Source organism: Lathyrus oleraceus, chromosome 5 (assembly GCF_024323335.1).
Source record: "Lathyrus oleraceus cultivar Zhongwan6 chromosome 5, CAAS_Psat_ZW6_1.0, whole genome shotgun sequence".
Lineage (NCBI taxonomy): Eukaryota > Viridiplantae > Streptophyta > Magnoliopsida > Fabales > Fabaceae > Lathyrus > Lathyrus oleraceus.
Genome location: NC_066583.1, coordinates 308,535,822 through 308,553,127, shown reverse-complemented (window position 1 = coordinate 308,553,127; position 17,306 = coordinate 308,535,822). Strand labels below are relative to the sequence as shown.

General features: G+C 33.6%; 1 pseudogene; it reads left to right on the top strand.

Annotated features, from left to right (window-relative positions):
- Positions 1 to 233: 233 nt before the first annotated feature.
- Positions 234 to 333, top strand: LOC127089267 (uncharacterized; annotated as a pseudogene).
- Positions 334 to 17,306: the final 16,973 nt, after the last annotated feature.

Genomic DNA, 17,306 nt, shown 5'->3' with positions numbered 1-17,306 from the left:
CATTGACGTGATCAAGGTTACTTATCTCGTACATGCCAGTTTTCGGTTGAGGTTTTTCCACATTCGTTCGTTCGGTTCCCCACTGATAGTGGTTTTGGGCCATGCTCTCGATAAGCTGGTAAGCATCAGCGTAAGGTTTGTTCATTAGTGCACCACCTGCAGCGGCGTCTATTGTTAACCTTGTATTGTATAAGAGACCATTATAAAATGTGTGAATTACTAACCAGTCTTCCAAACCATGGTGTGGGCAAAGTCTCATCATGTCTTTGTATCTTTCCCATGCTTCGAAAAGAGACTCGTTGTCTTTCTGTTTAAATCCGTTTATCTGGGCTCTTAACATAGCTGTTTTGCTTGGCGGAAAATATCGGGCAAGAAAAACTTTCTTCAACTCGTTCCATGTGGTGACTGAGTTGGAAGGGAGAGATTGAAGCCATCTTCTAGCGCTATCTCTTAATGAGAAAGGAAAAAGACGAAGTCGAATTGCCTCTGAAGTGACACCATTAGCTTTAACAGTATCAGCGTATTGAACAAATACGGATAAATGAAGGTTTGGATCTTCGGTAAGATTTCCAGAGAATTGGTTCTGTTGCACAGCCTGCAACAACGAAGGTTTAAGTTCAAAGTTGTTTGCTTCGATTGCGGGCGGAGCAATACTTGAATGCGGTTCATCTTGCGATGGAGCGGCGTAATCTCTAAGAGCACGAGCGGGTTCTGCCATCTCGGTTAAAGAAGGAAAAATGTTTTTGAAATCTGGAAGGTTTATAGGAGGGAGATTGTTTTCAGCACGATATTCCCGAATTCGTCGTAAGACTCGGAGATATAGTTCGATATCGTTGATTCGTAAATAGAGCGGTTCGCCTTGAGAGCGAGTGCGTGGCATACAAATCAACGAAAGAAAGAAAATAGAAGAAAAAGAAACCTTAGTCTCTACAGCGTAACGGAAGAGTTACGATATCGATTGAATAAAAGTCCCCGGCAACGGCGCCAAAAACTTGATCGCTCGACTGGGTGAGTCGAGAATGGGATACAAACTGCAAGTGCACAGTTCTATCGCGTAGTTTTAAAAGATATCGATCCCACAGGGACTTATGAATCGATATACCGTTATCTAAGGTTACTACGTAAATCTAAGGTGAAAATGTTTGATTGTTTGGGGAAAAACTAAGATCTAAACTAATATCTAGATTAAATATCAATAAAACGGATATCGGTATGTAGTTCGTCAAAACTAGGGAATCAAGTCTTTGTCGGTTTCTTGGTTTTAAAATGAATCGTTTCGGTTAACTTTATTGGTTAAAGGTTCTATCTCAAACTCTCGCTCTGTTGAATAAACCATGATTTTATATTAATGTTGCTGTCACTTATAATTAAGTCAAAAACCATATTTTGAAAACAATAAAGTTGCAGAAACTCTTTTTAAGAAAATACTAACCGTTTTAAACACCCTTATCTCAAACTCTCGCTCTGTTGACTTAGGTTATATAATTAAATCCAAATGCTTAACTCTCGTCCTCACATTCAATCTTTAAAAATACTTTTTGGAAAAGGTCAGAATTTAATTAACTCTAAAACTTGCCCTCGCCCTGATCTAGAATTAATGCCTAACTTACACTGTCCAGTTAAAATCTCAAACTCTCGCTCTATTGATTTTAACTTCTTTATGTCTTTTACTTTTGTAAAAAATCTTGTTATTAAACCTGTAAGTTGAGACCGTAAAAAGATTGATTTTGATTTTAAGTTTAGGTAGACCGACTCAGTCTCGATCCCTTATTCTGCTTACTTTACATACCGATACCTAGGCAAATTAGCCAGACATGCTAAATAAATAAGAATTTATATCATGCATAAACAGACTCATTCCAGGCAGGCAATATGAATAAACAATAGAATAAAACATTAAAAATTAAATAACAATTAAAGAACCTGAATGCGTAATACAATGGTCTTGAACACTCCACCACAAGCCGGTAGGATTTGTTCTTGGATTCTTCAATTAGACAGTAAATTAAATCAAGGAAATAAAACTGGAATATAACGTAAGGTTAAATCCGGTATAAAGTTGCACAATAGTTTCCGGTGTAGAAACTATTATGCGAAAAATATCTAAAAGCTAAAACTGGAAAGGTAAATTTGCAAGGGAAAAAGAATGTAAAACTTGCAAAAGAAATAAATAAAATAAACAATGCTAAGTTGCTGGAAAGGAAGAAAAATAAGCAAAGGCGTGAAAAGAAAATTTGGCAGAGCTTCGGCAAACTGAGCGTGCAAAAACTGAGCGTTTTTTAGGTTTGTGAGATGGCTATTTATAATAGCCTTGGTAACTGCCTTCCGTTTCCCACGAGTCTTCAGCATGGCTAAATACACGGCGTGGGCATAGGACACGAACTCTCTCAACGTTCTTCTTCAATTCTTCTGAGAGCGTGACTTGCGCCAAAAAGCTAGTGGAATGGTGTGACGCTCGTCACACCATGTGTGACGCTCGTCACAGGGATGCTTCTAGTGTGACGCTCGTCACAACCCTTGTGACGCCCGTCACAGGCACAACGTGCGCTTTCTTTTGGGCTGGGCTTGGTCTTTGATATTTGTTTCCTTTTTACTCCTTTCTACACCTCCTTTTCTTCCCTTTTTCACTTTTGCTTCAAAATGGGTACCTGATGTAAATAGAAAAGAAATACTGCATAATATCTGATAAAATGGGATAAATTAAAGTAAATGATAATATAATCTAATTGAATTAAGTCTTCAAATGTGATATAATTTCATGTTATCAATAGTCTGAGACAAGTTACTTTTGAGCAGATAAGCAGTATGTTGAAGACAAAAGGAGGTGTTTTCTATTCATCTCTTGGAGCTTGTGGAAGAAGTGTTGAGCTATCTATGGAAGACTATCTCGTGTAATGGGATGAGAATGTATATGTCCCAATTTGTGTCTGGTTTCTTGTGGATCAAGCTAATGACTCAGTGATATCTGAAGATTAGCAGATGGTGTTATGTTGTGAAGGATGTCCTAACTCATGTTAGAACATTTTGTGAAGTGGTTTTCTGTTCTGGTTAGAAGAGAGACTGACACAGAGTATGGATGTGTTCAACCAAGAGGGTTGAACAGAGGGTGTGCTCTTGAAGACATGAAGATGCGTCTTATGTTTTCCATTCATCAAGTGGTCTGGGTTCTCGTTGAATCAGGAAGTTTGTAAAGGTCCAACTTTGGGGTGTTGGATATGTTCATATGTGATCTCCATGTTTCAAGAGGAGAGTTGGTTGTTCATGACAGGGGGAGTTTTGTCTTTGCACTGCAAGTAATCATCAAGCTTGTGGTCTATGTGTTCTCAGATAATAAGGTATGGAACCTTGTTAGCTAGTGGGATGATGTGGTGTGTGTTAAGGCTGAGTGAGCAGAAGAATGTTTGACCGGATGTCATGACATTGCCTTGGACAATATTGTTATTTCCTTCTGAAACTTACAGTCATAAGGAAATATGGAAGCAGATGTCAGTATGACATTCTGGCTGGTACAGGTGCTGGAGTTACAGCAGCTGTTATTTGATGAATGCACAGATTTAGGGGGAGAAGAAGTACCCTTGTGCATTGTACATTTGTGTGTCTTACTAGTTGCATCCATAACTAGTAATTCTGTTGATTGTTGTACAGATTTAGGGGGAGGAGAAGTACCCTTGTGCATGTGTGTATTACTAGTAGCCATAGCTAGTAATTGTTTTGCTTCTGTTGTTGATTAAACTACTGTTATGTGGTTTAACTGCTGATAGTTTGCCTTGTGAACAAAAAGGACAGAGTATTCACAAGATGTCATATGTGATGTCTTAACATAAGATATCCTATGTACCTGCTGGAAGTTATATAAGGAAATGTGGATGTGTGGTGCCAGATGTCAAGCTACCATTGGAGGTGAGAAAGTGGCTTTAGAAAATGGTGATAGGGAGGATATATGAAGAACACAGACAAAAGCAGTATCAAATGTTAAGACATAGCTTGTAACATGTCTGACAACATTTATGGAATAGTCTTGGAACTGCTGTTTCTGGAAACAGTCAAGAACTATAAAAGGTATTCAAAGATTGTCTGGGATATTGGTGGTGATTCTCTGACTGATTCTCAGCAAATATGGATGGATCTTGACCAAGCATTTACTCCTACCATTAATTCCTAAGCATGGTCTGGCCTATTTAAAGGATGTATCAACACTCCTCTTCTCACAAGAGCGGCATTTCATTCCCTCTAAACCATGGGGTTTGTTAAGATCTGGGCATACTGCTCCTGGATCTGGTTTTGTGAAGGTGTCATTTGTAAATGTTTGGCTAAAAAGGGGGAGAGAAACATTGTCCTGAGGATGCACCAGAAACAAGCAATATCTGGTAGCAAGGAGAAGATGGATTCAGACACAAAAGTCACTAACTGGGTATATCAGTTGTGTCTTGTGATCTGAGTTAAGAAGACAGTTGTGTCTTGTGATCTGAGTTACATTATCTATGTACTCAGCATTACATATTCTTCAGGAAGCCCTACTATTGAGGGGAAGGGTTGTGGTGGAGCTGATCCTTGTACATCTTCTTCCTCATGTACACCAACAGTGGTGGTGGCATTGGGGCTGTCAAAGACAAAGAGGAAGTGCAGACCCATATTGGGTTATTTGTTTTAGCTAAAATTTGCCAAAGGGGGAGATTGTTAGTACCTTAAGATTGGCATTAATTTTGTAAAACAAATAATGTAATCACCTCTGTTGTTTTAATATGTTGGGTTGAAGAAGTTCAACATCTGGACCAACATGTCATGTAAGATGTCACGACATCGGGACTGTGACATCTCACATGTGTATAAAACTGAATCAGTTAATTCTGGTTTGGTTTGTGATTAATTAGGAGATCTGGTGAATATCCTAACTCCTGTGTGGAGATCTTGAAGATTCAATCAGAAGATTTGGTAAATATATTTGGTGAATATACAGTTCCCAAATATGGAGATCTTTTAGGAAATAAAAGATTGAAGACCTTGATTGTAGCAGAAGAATTCTGCCAGCTCTGTAACAGCAAAGGAGAAGCTTGCTGCGATTTCTGAAGGCCCAAATCCAGTTGGGTGGTTAGGTTATAAATAGCAGATTGTAACCTAGGTTTTATAAGCCTCAAACAATGTAAAAATTAGGGGTATGTGTGAGGTAAACCTCCCAACCTGTGGGAAGGTTACCAAGTGTTTCTCAGTGCTTGAAAGCATGCGATTATTTTGTAACTCAAAGCCTGTAGGCAAGAGTTGTTATGTTCTTGAATGAAGCTGTGAAGCATGTTCAAGTTGTCTAAGCATTACATGGTAATTATAGTGATAGGAATGGAAACTGGAGGTTTCTATCTAGGAATGCCTAGGTATAGATTGCATTGGGTAGGGATTAAGTGAAGAGTTATAAACGGGGGAGTTTAACTCTGAATTAATACTGCTAATAATGGATCTTCTTCCTGGCTTGGTATGCCCCCAGAGTAGGTAATGTTGTACCGAACTGGGTTAACAATTACTGGTGTTTTTACCTTCTGCACACTATATTTTGTCTGTTATAACTCAGTCTGTTTCTAGTCTGTTTATGAAGAGAATAACAGACTTGACACATAGCCTGCAGTCTGATTGCAAAATAGAATGTTATGACATTCATTATTGACTGTTGTTACTGATAGACTGGTTGGTCTGTTACAGTTCATCCTTTTGTAATGTTGGAATAGGTGATGTTCAAATCAATGTTGAGACATCATGCTAATAACTGGGCAGGATCAATAAACATAAGTGCCATGTTTGATCTCTACTGTGTCTTTGTACTAGATGGACAAAACTGGATGTTCTTCTGTCCATGGTGGTAGAGTAGCAGATGTCGTGACATCTGGGACTGTGTGCATATGAGTACTGGGTTTTATTTTTTCTAACTGTCTTGCTGTATTAGTAACAATGTTGGATCAGATGTCATGACTTCGTGTAGAACATCTGAACTCTGACTATACCAGAACTTCAACTAGCATCATAGTCCTTATGTGGTTGATCAACATGCTTTTGGCTTTCTAGTGTTTGGACATTGTTGTTTGGACCAATTGATTGATGGTCAGGGTCTTGATCCCTTGGACCAGATGATTGTTCAAGATTTTGATCTTTGACCACTTTCTTTAATTTCTTAGCAATTGTCTTCTCGACTGGATTGTTTATTATTGGTTGTTGCGATGGCAAGTGTACCAGGACATCATAAACATATGAGGCATTGATTATTAGAGGGGGAATAACAGGAATAAGAGTCTCCTATAAAGAGGATAGAAGTCAAATGATATTATAAAATTGTGTGATGTAGATCGAAAATGAGATATAAATTAAACTTAAAGTACCTTGGATGTCCTGTGGCCAGGGCTTTCAACTTCACTCTCTAAACGCTCATCGGGAGTGGGTTTCCTTTGGCGATTTGTTTTCTTTCTGGTTATCTGGACACATTCTTCGTCCTTTTCTTATTCATCAATATCGATAACAAGTTTCCTTCTTGATTTCTTTGGTGGATTGGCCTTAAGAACCTGAATCTTTTTTATTTTTGGGTTGTCGAAGTTCTAAGGCCTCCACAACAATGTTTTTATTTTTTGTTTGTCTAAGTCCTAAGGCCTCATCATCTTTCCATTTACTCTGATATTTGAGAGGTAGGGGTCTATGGGAAACCTCATTACTATCTTCTTAACCATCACTCTCATTATTTTCATCATCTTCATTGTTCTTGTCTTCAGTTCTCAAATCAAACTAATATGTTTATTATTGTAAGTAGAGTCAATAGCTCGCTTAAAGAAATGAAAGACATTAGAAAAGTTTGGATTTTAGTCTAAAAATGTGTCCCTTCATTGTCAAGGGCGACATGTGCTTTTATTTCCATGCCTTCTTTGAATTTGGAGTAGTAGTAGTAGTGGATCCACTTCCTCTTTTTCAAATATGAAAAATAAGAACAAGGATACAAAAAAATTGTCATAAAAGAAAACAAAGGTTTAGAAAATGTACTTGTTTTACTTCTTTTGGTTAGTTAGATTCCTCACTGTCATCAACTACTTCAACTTCCTTCTTTTTTGACCCTTTTAGAACAAGAACTCGAGCTACAAAATTTTGATACAAGTAAATAATATAAATAGAAAAAAGGGTTGGTAAGGTTTTGAGAGCCCCCATATGTCACCTTTTGGAATGGTGAAATTGACTCGAACGTGTTCGAGATCAACTCTGAAAAGCCATGGATAACTGTGTATGTGATACTTAGTCAAAGTCACTATCTGGGTAGGATTTTAAATCCACTCTCTAAGGCTGACAATGGACTGCAAAAATACCATTTTGGAGGTGGCAGCTGAAAAGCTAGGTCAAATTCACAAGCTGGTAATGGTGAAAATTTGGGAAGATGAAATTCCAAAGCAAACTCATATCTGTTTTTGACATAAGGAGGGAAATTGAGTTTTGTAATTTTGTCAGTAATTTTATGTTTTAAAGAAATAGTCTCCTTAAATATACTTTGACTACGTTTATAAGGATCATACACATTTTTGAATTAATGTTGAAAAGCTCGAATTTCCTTGATGTATGGATCTCAACATTTTTTTGTTTGTTTCTAGAGATAAGAAAAAGCGTCGGTTAAACATTGTAGCAGTGTTGAGTTATCCACAAAAAAATTAAAATGATATGTTGACCACCATTCTTTAAATTCTTTTGTGCACAAGCAAGAAGCTTGAAATTAAAAATGGGTTAAATTAATGACTTTTTGGGAATGAAAAACTAAACATGCTTGATAATCCCTCTTAGAAATTCAGGTGTTGGCCAAACAAATTTCCTTTTGGTTGATGAAAAGAGACCTTGGTAAGAACTAGCTAAAACCAAATTGTCTAGCCACCAAATTTGGCCTATAACTCATGATCCCCAAGCTAGCTTTCCCCGTCAAAATTCAGGTCGACAGAATAACAGGTTTGAGGAGAGCTGCCTAAATATCGAGAGCTTTATATTGGTGTTTAGGTGAAGAAGCTAGAAATTTACCTTATAAACTAATCTAGACCATGACTTTGATTGAAGAATGATGTCATACAGAAAATGAATGTGGCACAATCCACATACATGAAGAAATATTTCTTGAAGGCTTATTCGGTCAATAAGCCAACATCTTCTGGTGTTAGTAACACCAGTCTGGTACCTTCAACCCTTCTTGTTAGATCAATTGGATCAGAGACATTGAGAGAGGGTTCAAAAGTGGCGTTAAGACAAAGTTGCAACATCCACATAGGACCAAAAACCAAGATTTTTTCTTCAAAACTTGTTATGGTTTTCAATTCAAGATAAGTAAGTCTTAAGGGTTCATAAAGAGAACCTATGATTAGTTTGTTGAGGCAGACATTTCATAATTCATGATTCTAGGTTGCTAAAACTATGAACTTCTTAACTATTTGCAGAGAACTGGAACAAAATATGAAACGGGATAACCAGAGAGTGAGAAAAACAATGTGCTCGTAGTTAGATACTTCCTCAGTCTAGTCATGGTGGTCTTGAATATAAGCATTAAATCTAGCATGGGTGAAATAAAAGTTGTGTTTAGTCTTATTTTTTAGAGTAGGGTCAAAAGTATCCCCAGTTGATCGAATGCAAGTAATGGCAGCGACATCGAAAAGAGAGTAGATTATCATTTTGTAGCGAAGGTGAAATGTGTTTGTCGAACCCTCCCAAAAATAAAGGGTTGAGAGGAGCATGTTGGCGTTGTACTTGAGACTAGTTCTTGACAATTGAATCAAGTTAAAAATGCCTTGGTCTTTCCAAATTTGTCATTTCTTCTTTTTCACTTTGTTCAACCAATTGAGATAAGCTTCGTTGTTGGTAGAAGGAGAAAACGGAATACACGGCGGGGTAAATCCATAAACCCTAACTCAAATATTTTTTCCTCAAACGCACGAGGTTTATAGTAGGGAAAACAAGGAAAACATATGCTCAATTTAAGAGGTTTTGCATAAGATTTTGGTAAAGGGCCTAAAAATGCATGAACACTACCTGATATAGAAAATGGAATTAGTACTTGTGAAGCCCTGATGATGGTTATTTTCTTTCTGCATTGGTGGTTCAGAGGTGTAGGTGTGATTGCTAGAGTAGGAAGGTGCAATAACATCACCAACTGGAGGAATTCGAAGTTGTTGTTTTAAGCCAGGAGTACAAGCTATTTTTCTAGATTTGGAGTTAGAAGAAGATGTGAAAATGGAAGGTTACAGGGTACAAGACTTCTTAAGGTTCAGAACAATAAAAATGGTGAAATAGAAGAAAGAGGAGAAAAGGAAGTTATACAGTTATTGTAATAAGACTTTTCAATTTCTCTTTAAGACTAAAACATTGGCGTTTTGAATTTTTGTGTTAAAATATTAATGATTAATGATTTTTCTTTATTTAATATGGTTAATTCTTTTGGCCCACGATAGTCTTGGAAATCCGAGCCATGATGGTAGATACACGCATGTTACTAACGTGATAGCTAAGTAGTAGAAGTCATGATGATGGTGACATATGCAGAATAATTTGAATAGTATTGGGAGTTACTAAAAATGAAATTTGTCTACCATATTGAAAATATGATCAAAAAGTAATGTGGATATGATTTTTGACTCAGGTTATTCGAAAAGTAATGTGGATATGAGACATATATATAAGTGTTAAATGCAGGTAGCTAAGGTATGTCTTTTGACACCAAACCACAAGATTCGACTAGAGAGCTTTTTTACATAGGTAGTTAGAGAACTTGAAGACAATTTCGAATGTGATAGCAGTTTGATGCAGTTTAAGAACCAAAGACATGTGAAAACACATCAGAAGACAGAAGCCCACATAACAAGATACATGTTAAATCCTAGAGGAGTGACCTTTTTTTTACACTTATTGATGTTCATTCCATTATCTTTAGAATTCACACATCCAAGTCACAAAGATATAGAATTTGTGAGAAATGTATGAACTTGTGTCCCATTTTTGATTCAATCACTTTATCCAGTTTCCTTACCAATTTTTCTTCATTTACGTTACCCTTTTTTACTATTCTTGCATTTACACCTTTGAACTTTTGCCAAATTGCTCTAAATTCAAACGTTGAACTTTCAAGCACCAACACACTTTTTCAAACTTTTTACACAAAAATGTCCTTTAGGTTTTTTCGAGTTTAATTCTGCAAGTGAACCAAAACTCGCGATTATTTTTATACCAAAAACACCAATAAACAATACCATAATACAACAATACAACAACCACATTGTCAAAAACACCTTAACAGTCTTAATACAACAATACAACAAGAATGAAACAACTAAAACAATAATATATAATATTCTCAACAACACAAAAACAATCTCAATCTCAATCAATCACAACAAACACAAAAACAATCTCAATCTCACTCAACCACAACAACATATAACATTAAACAAAACAAAAACATATAACTATGTCAATAAATAGCAAAAACCTAAAACTCAACATGAATGGTGATGAAATAGAAAACATACCATAACTGTGAGGAAGAGGAAGAGGCAGAGAAATCATTTCCGTGTACGCTTCTTGAAGTTTCGTCTTCCCACTTCTTGATTCAAACTTGAAACGATGGAGTTTGCTTGGTCTCCGCTATCGCTTTCTTCTATTATTTCGCTAGGAAACTTGTGTTATGAAGGATAAACTAAAATGTGTTATGTTTAAATTTTTGTGAAACACTTTTCACCACGGTTGACAACAATAACCGTAGTGATATGTTATACATATTACCACGGTTTCCCTGCACAACGTGGTGAAATTATTTAGGGATTATCTTTAAAACTGAACAAGCGCGCCATTCATCTTTTTATTAAATCCAACTCATTCCGCTTTCAACCTCCATATTCTATTCTTCAAAAGTTAATATAGTATATTGAAAAAGTTGGTTTAAAGATTAATGTTAAGTTTCACTTTATCAATTCAATCTTAACATTGATCTTTAATGCCTAAACTTTTAAGGTATAGAAAATATGAATGAAGATATTGCACACAAAGCGTATATGAGATTGTAAAAACCGTGTCTGGAAAAACTAAACTCTGTTATTGTGAAAACTAAACTACCGGTGAGTTTGTGAAAACTAAACTCATTGGGATTGAAAAAATTAACGTCGGATTTCACTATGGTTGGTAGAAATGGTTGTCGTGAAAAGTGTTTTAATTTTAATATAAATATACAAATTAAGGGGAGACACCCTTTTTTGTAACGGAAAAATGGAAAATTGATGATGTTAGGATTCAAAACGTGTAATCCTTAGTCTATCACCACGATTGATACATTGGACCGTGGTGAAAATTATTTTATAAAATAAATAAAAAATTAGGGTGCCTAAATAAGAGTTATTACATCTGTTGATTTAAAGGCCGATGTAATAAAATATTACGAAATATATATTTTATAGTTATGTGTATTCGTTTTCTATTGAAATATTCATAAACTTGTCACTACTAGAAAAATGAATTTTATCAGTCCAGAATTAGCGTCGGCCACCAACACCGATGATAAGTGTCATATGTAATGTCGGCCAAACCCACGCTACTGCCACGCTACAAGTTTTCTTTTGATTTTCATTTTTATGTTAATTTATTGATTAATTACGAATGGGACGACACTAATCAATTTAATCTTTATTTATTTATTTTTATTTGACCATATAGCCATAGCTAGCTGACATCATGTATTTATGGATTTATTTATTATTTTAGTTATTCATTTATCAACATGTTAGCATTGGATTAGGCGACGATATGGTTCATGCGAAAGAAAATTCACAACCCCTATAATTTTCGTATGTCTGGCTCCTTTTATGGTGAAATAAATTTGTTTTCCCCTATATTTTAATTTGCCTCCATTGCCTTTTCTTTTTCTAAATTAAAAAAATAAAATAAAATATTTTTTAAATTAAGTAAAACTAAAACTTAATAAAATCAAATCAAATAAAACTATAAATCAAAATCAAAACTAAATTCATAAAGAAAAATATATAAAATAAAATAAAATAAATCAAAACTAAAACTATAAATTAATAAACTAAAACTAAATTAAAATCGAGACTATAAATTAAAATCAAAATTATAATATAAAAAAAAATAAAACCAAATATTTTTTAAAACTAAAACTATAAATTAAAAAAAATAAAAAAAAATAAAACTATAAACCAAAACTAAAACTAAATTCATAAGGAAAATTCATTTAATAAAATAAAATAAATTAAAATCGAAACTGTAATTTAATAAAATAGACTAAAACTAAATTAAAATCAAAAGCATAAATTATAAACAAAATTATAAAATAAAACCAAATAAAATTAAAATATAAATCGATAATGAAATAAAATAAAAACAAAAAATAAACAGTCGCATTCACTCCTTCAGCGTCATCACATTCACTCCTCTTCACACCGACATTCACTCCTTCACTCCTTTAGAATCTCTAAACCCTAAGCGACTACTGAAGCGCGGGTGGATGTGCTAATAGGGGTCAATTGAAACGATGACATCAATGAACTCATTTTTCTTTATCACGATTTCTTATTACGCTAACGACTATCGCCAATTGCTCAAATTTTTTTTTCCGAACTTTGTCGCTAAGTAACTCACCTCTCTCTATTTCAATTTAATATGTTGTTTCAATCAAAACAAACACTCATTTTTTAAGCTTATCTTTCGTGTGTGTTGCTTTGAAAATTAGGCAAAACGATATCTCTCCGCAAGATTCTGCCTCAATCACGTTACTTTGAACCATTGGGTAAGTTAATCCCAAATTCCACTTCTATAAGAAAGTTAGAATTTCAAATTCTGATTTATTGTATTTTGATTTAGTAATTTTTTAAAGTTATTTGTTTCAGAATCTCTAAACCCTAAGCGTTTACTAAAGTGTGGATGTGCTGCTGTGAGTTGTTTGTTTGTTTGATGTTTGACATAATTTCTTTAAACTTATCTATTATACATGTAAATGTGTTTTCTTGTTTGATGTATGACATGATTTCTTTAAAGTTATCTATTAGAGATGTAAATGTGTTTTCCTTTTTGATGTTTGACATAATTTCTTTAAAGCTCACCATTAACATCATTGAAAGTGTCTTTTACTAGACAATTTGGTCCTCTTTTGTGTTGTGTCAGTTAGTTTGGTCCTTACACATGTTTTAAGTTTATTAGTTTGGTCCATGATATTTCTGTATAACAATAGTATCATAAAGAACATGAGATTTTTAACAAAGAAATTGAAAATTCCAAAATAGTTAGGGCTAAGGATTGAAAATAATAAAATGACCTGAGAAGCGTAGTAAATGAATAAAAATTACATAAGGAAAAACTTACAAGATGGGAAGGATTAAGTTTGCAATTTAAAGATGACCCCACTCGTTCCATTGACACACCCATCTCTATTTTTTTCTGGTCTTGCACTCTCTAATGATGTGGTCTTCTTTTTTAGGGATTCTTCTTATTTAATTTATAGAGGAGTATATTTATTTGCGTCTTAACTTGCCACTGATCCCACGCCGATATATAGATATACCTCATGGTGAGCTTGTTTGCACTTGTAAAATTATGGAAAAATGAGAAAAATGAGTATTTGAAAGTGATTATGCTTAGAGTTGTTTATATCATCTGTTTAATGATATTTATAAACACCATATCAACTATTTATTTATTTGATTACATTTCCTGAAATGGTTAAGTGTTAGCGATATTCTTTGAGTCGACAAAGAAATCTTTGTGTTTAAGAAATTTAAGCTATATATTAGTTGAATCAAAAAATATTTTAATGATACTGTAATAATTTTGATTATAATGACAATCTTTGTGTGAGGGATTCAACATAGCTTCGAGTTAAGAGGGCGAACCAGTATAAATTTTTATTATTCAATATATTTTATTGTCTTGAATTTCATTTGAAACGAACTAGAAAATGTTTTAAGTTTTCAACACAATTCGAAACTTCTCATTTTTGTCGTAGTGTTATTCCCACTTTCACATGTATAATGAATTACTTATTTACTTTTGTTTTTTAAAACTAAAATTAAATATTTAATAGTATTATGCAATTTTATTAAAGTTATAAAAACTAGTATTATTTTAATGTTTTTTGTTTTTTGTTTATTAATGTATATTTAAAAATAATTTAATAAAACACATGTACTTTTTTATCAGAGTAATTTAATAATTTAAATATAATATATATCATTTAATTTTATTATTAAAATATATCAAACACATAAAAAATAAAATAATAATATCAGATTTCTTTTCATGTATGTATCAAGCACATGATATGATTGTATAACTATCATATATTCTCTTTATGGAACTCTTTATCAAATTATATCACTATTATTTACTAAATACTAATTAGCTTTGATCGAAAATAACTCAAAATAAGTAATTTAGTAATTAAATATGAACTACTTTCTTGTTTATAAAAATAATATTCTGATTCATTGAAAAATTTATATTATTTCTCTTTTCTCTTTCCATCTTTTTCTTTATTCAATTTTTTTCCATCTTTTTCTTTATTCAATTTTTTTCTCCCTCCATCAAAAGGGACATAAAGAATATCAGTCTTATTAAAAAAATTACCAATCTAAAATTTAACATTATCCATTTTAGAAATGATTTCCATAAGAAAAAAGAAAAACCAAATCTCTCTTACCCTATTCAACTATCGCGCCATGTTTACAGATTCTCTAGAATATTATATACAGTTTATCTTAATTTAACCATTATAATTAGGTCCCAGTAACCAAGTTCGAATCTTTTCAGATAACAAAACAATTGTGCTCAATTTTTAATAAAACATCAGTAGTACCTCTTTCCTAAACGAGGTTGTCCATTTTTATTTTTATTTTGATTCTAGCAAGGTTGTCTATGTATCTCTAGTTACAAGACAAATCAAATTTAATGGGAATTGCTTATCCCATTCAAAACAAAGGAAAACACCACATTAAAATTTAAAAATGGTCATTTAAATTTTGGAAATACATTTTTGAATGCCATTTTTTTCACATTAAAATACGTCATAAATGAGTCTCATTCGCTTAATATTTTTGTCAAAATTTAATTCAAAAACGCATCTTCAAGTTCATCTAATATGCACCTCATATATTTATAACCGAAAAACACTCATTTTGACATAAATTAATAAGATGATGCATCTTCGTATTAACTACGAATCTGGAGATATATTTTCATATTCACACTTAACAATAATTTTTTACTTTGTTTTTAGAGATACATTGATGAAATTGATGATGCATTATAATTATCCTATCATATTCGATTTTACATAAATTAAACCATACACTTGGAACTATATCAAAATGCCATATATAAATTAATAAATCTATAATACAAAATAAAATACAACTGATAATAGTGTTCACAATATAAATAATATATACCATTGTTTATGATGGACCTAACACCCTTATTTTACGCTACTTCATTTACTGCATTGTCTGTCGTACCTCACTCATGATGACATCTAGAATGTCCCTCGCCTCAGAATCTTCCGGAATGACTTCTCTATTTATAACGTTTGCGCCATATCCACAATACACTGATATCTAAGAAACACATCAATAACATGATCTATCCTAACCTATTCCTCCTTCAGTATCTCCTAATGAGCTGGTCTAAATGGATCTCTTAGAGTATCAGATGTCATATAAGGAGTGATACTCTGAAAATACCACAAGATGTAGCTGTGTGCAACACACAAGTCATTAGGAATTATGGTACTTTGTGACTCGTCTACTACCAGATGATTAAGATAATCATCAAACATGACATATACATCTCTTTGTATCATAGTCGGGGTCTTTGGGAACAAATTGCATGTAGAGAACTGTTGCTCATGCACTCAGGCAGATGTGGAAATATTAGACGTGACCTGCAAGTCAACCATTCAGAGTAGAAGATTATGTCATTCAAGGGACGCATCTAACATTGATATGTATATGCTTGGAAAAATATATCTCCTACTACCAAGCAGTCTAAATAAACTCGAAATGACACAAATGCATTTCATTCTAACATCTAAAATAATACATTGATCATTTAAACTAATTATCAAACACATTGCTAATTTAAGTAACATATCTAAACTACTATTACATGTGATGTTCAATTTCTACAAATGTATTTAGAAATAAAAAAGTATAGAAAAAAAAAGTTAGCTTTAGCTTGATGTTGAATGAACTCTTTACACTACGCCAAATAAGGGAAAAGAGGGCGCTTATTTTGGCCTATAACAGCGCTTTTAAGCGCCCTCTAAAGTGGCGCTGGCATAGGTAAAGACAGCGCTTTGTTTTCCTGGAGAAAGCGCTGTCTAAAGTGGCCCTTTAAGGGCCACATTATAGTGCGCTTTCAGAAAAAAGTGCCCTCTGGAGTGGTCCATAAAGGGACACCTTAGATTTCTGGAGAAAGCGCCCTCTAAAGTTGTCAATGTAAAGTGTTTAGAGGGCGCTTTCTGGAAAAAGCGTCCTCTAAAGTTGTCAATGTAAAGTGTTTAGAGGGCGCTTTCTGGACAAAGCGCCCTCTAAAGTTGTCAATGTAAAATGTTTAGAGGGCGCTTCCTACATAAAGCGTCCTCTAAAGTGTTAAGCGCCCTCTAAAGTTGTCAATGTAAAGTGTTTAGAGGGCGCTTTCTGGATAAAGCGCCCTCTAAAGTTGTCAATGTAAAATGTTTAGAGGGCGCTTCCTACAGAAAGCGCCCTCTAAAGTGTTAGTTGTTTTAAAAAAATTTGTTTGAAAAACAGTGGATATTTAATTGGTAACCTGTTCGCATGCTGCAAAAGTGTAAAATTCATATTGATTTCATCCTTTAATCCAATGTTATACACCATTAATCCATTGATATATACAACATGAATCCATTTATATACAACATTAATCCTCCATATATACAACATAATATATGATTCTTTGATCAACAATATACAACAACATATTCATGAGTTAGTAAAAGTACAACAACAATATACAACATATATACAACAACAGCATACAACAACAACATTCCATACATATATGTACAACAATATACAACCTAGCTATATGATTCTTTGATCAACAATGAATTGACACAATTCATCCTTCATTTCATCCAAATGAGCTCTTGAGTAAGATTTGTATTCCTCAAAGTACTACAATTAAGAGAATAAAACATATTCATGATTTAGTAACAAATTAGATGAAATATCCGATAATATTAAAATAAACCCTAAGTTATTATTCCATACCATTTTTGGGATGTCTATACGATTCAACGTAAT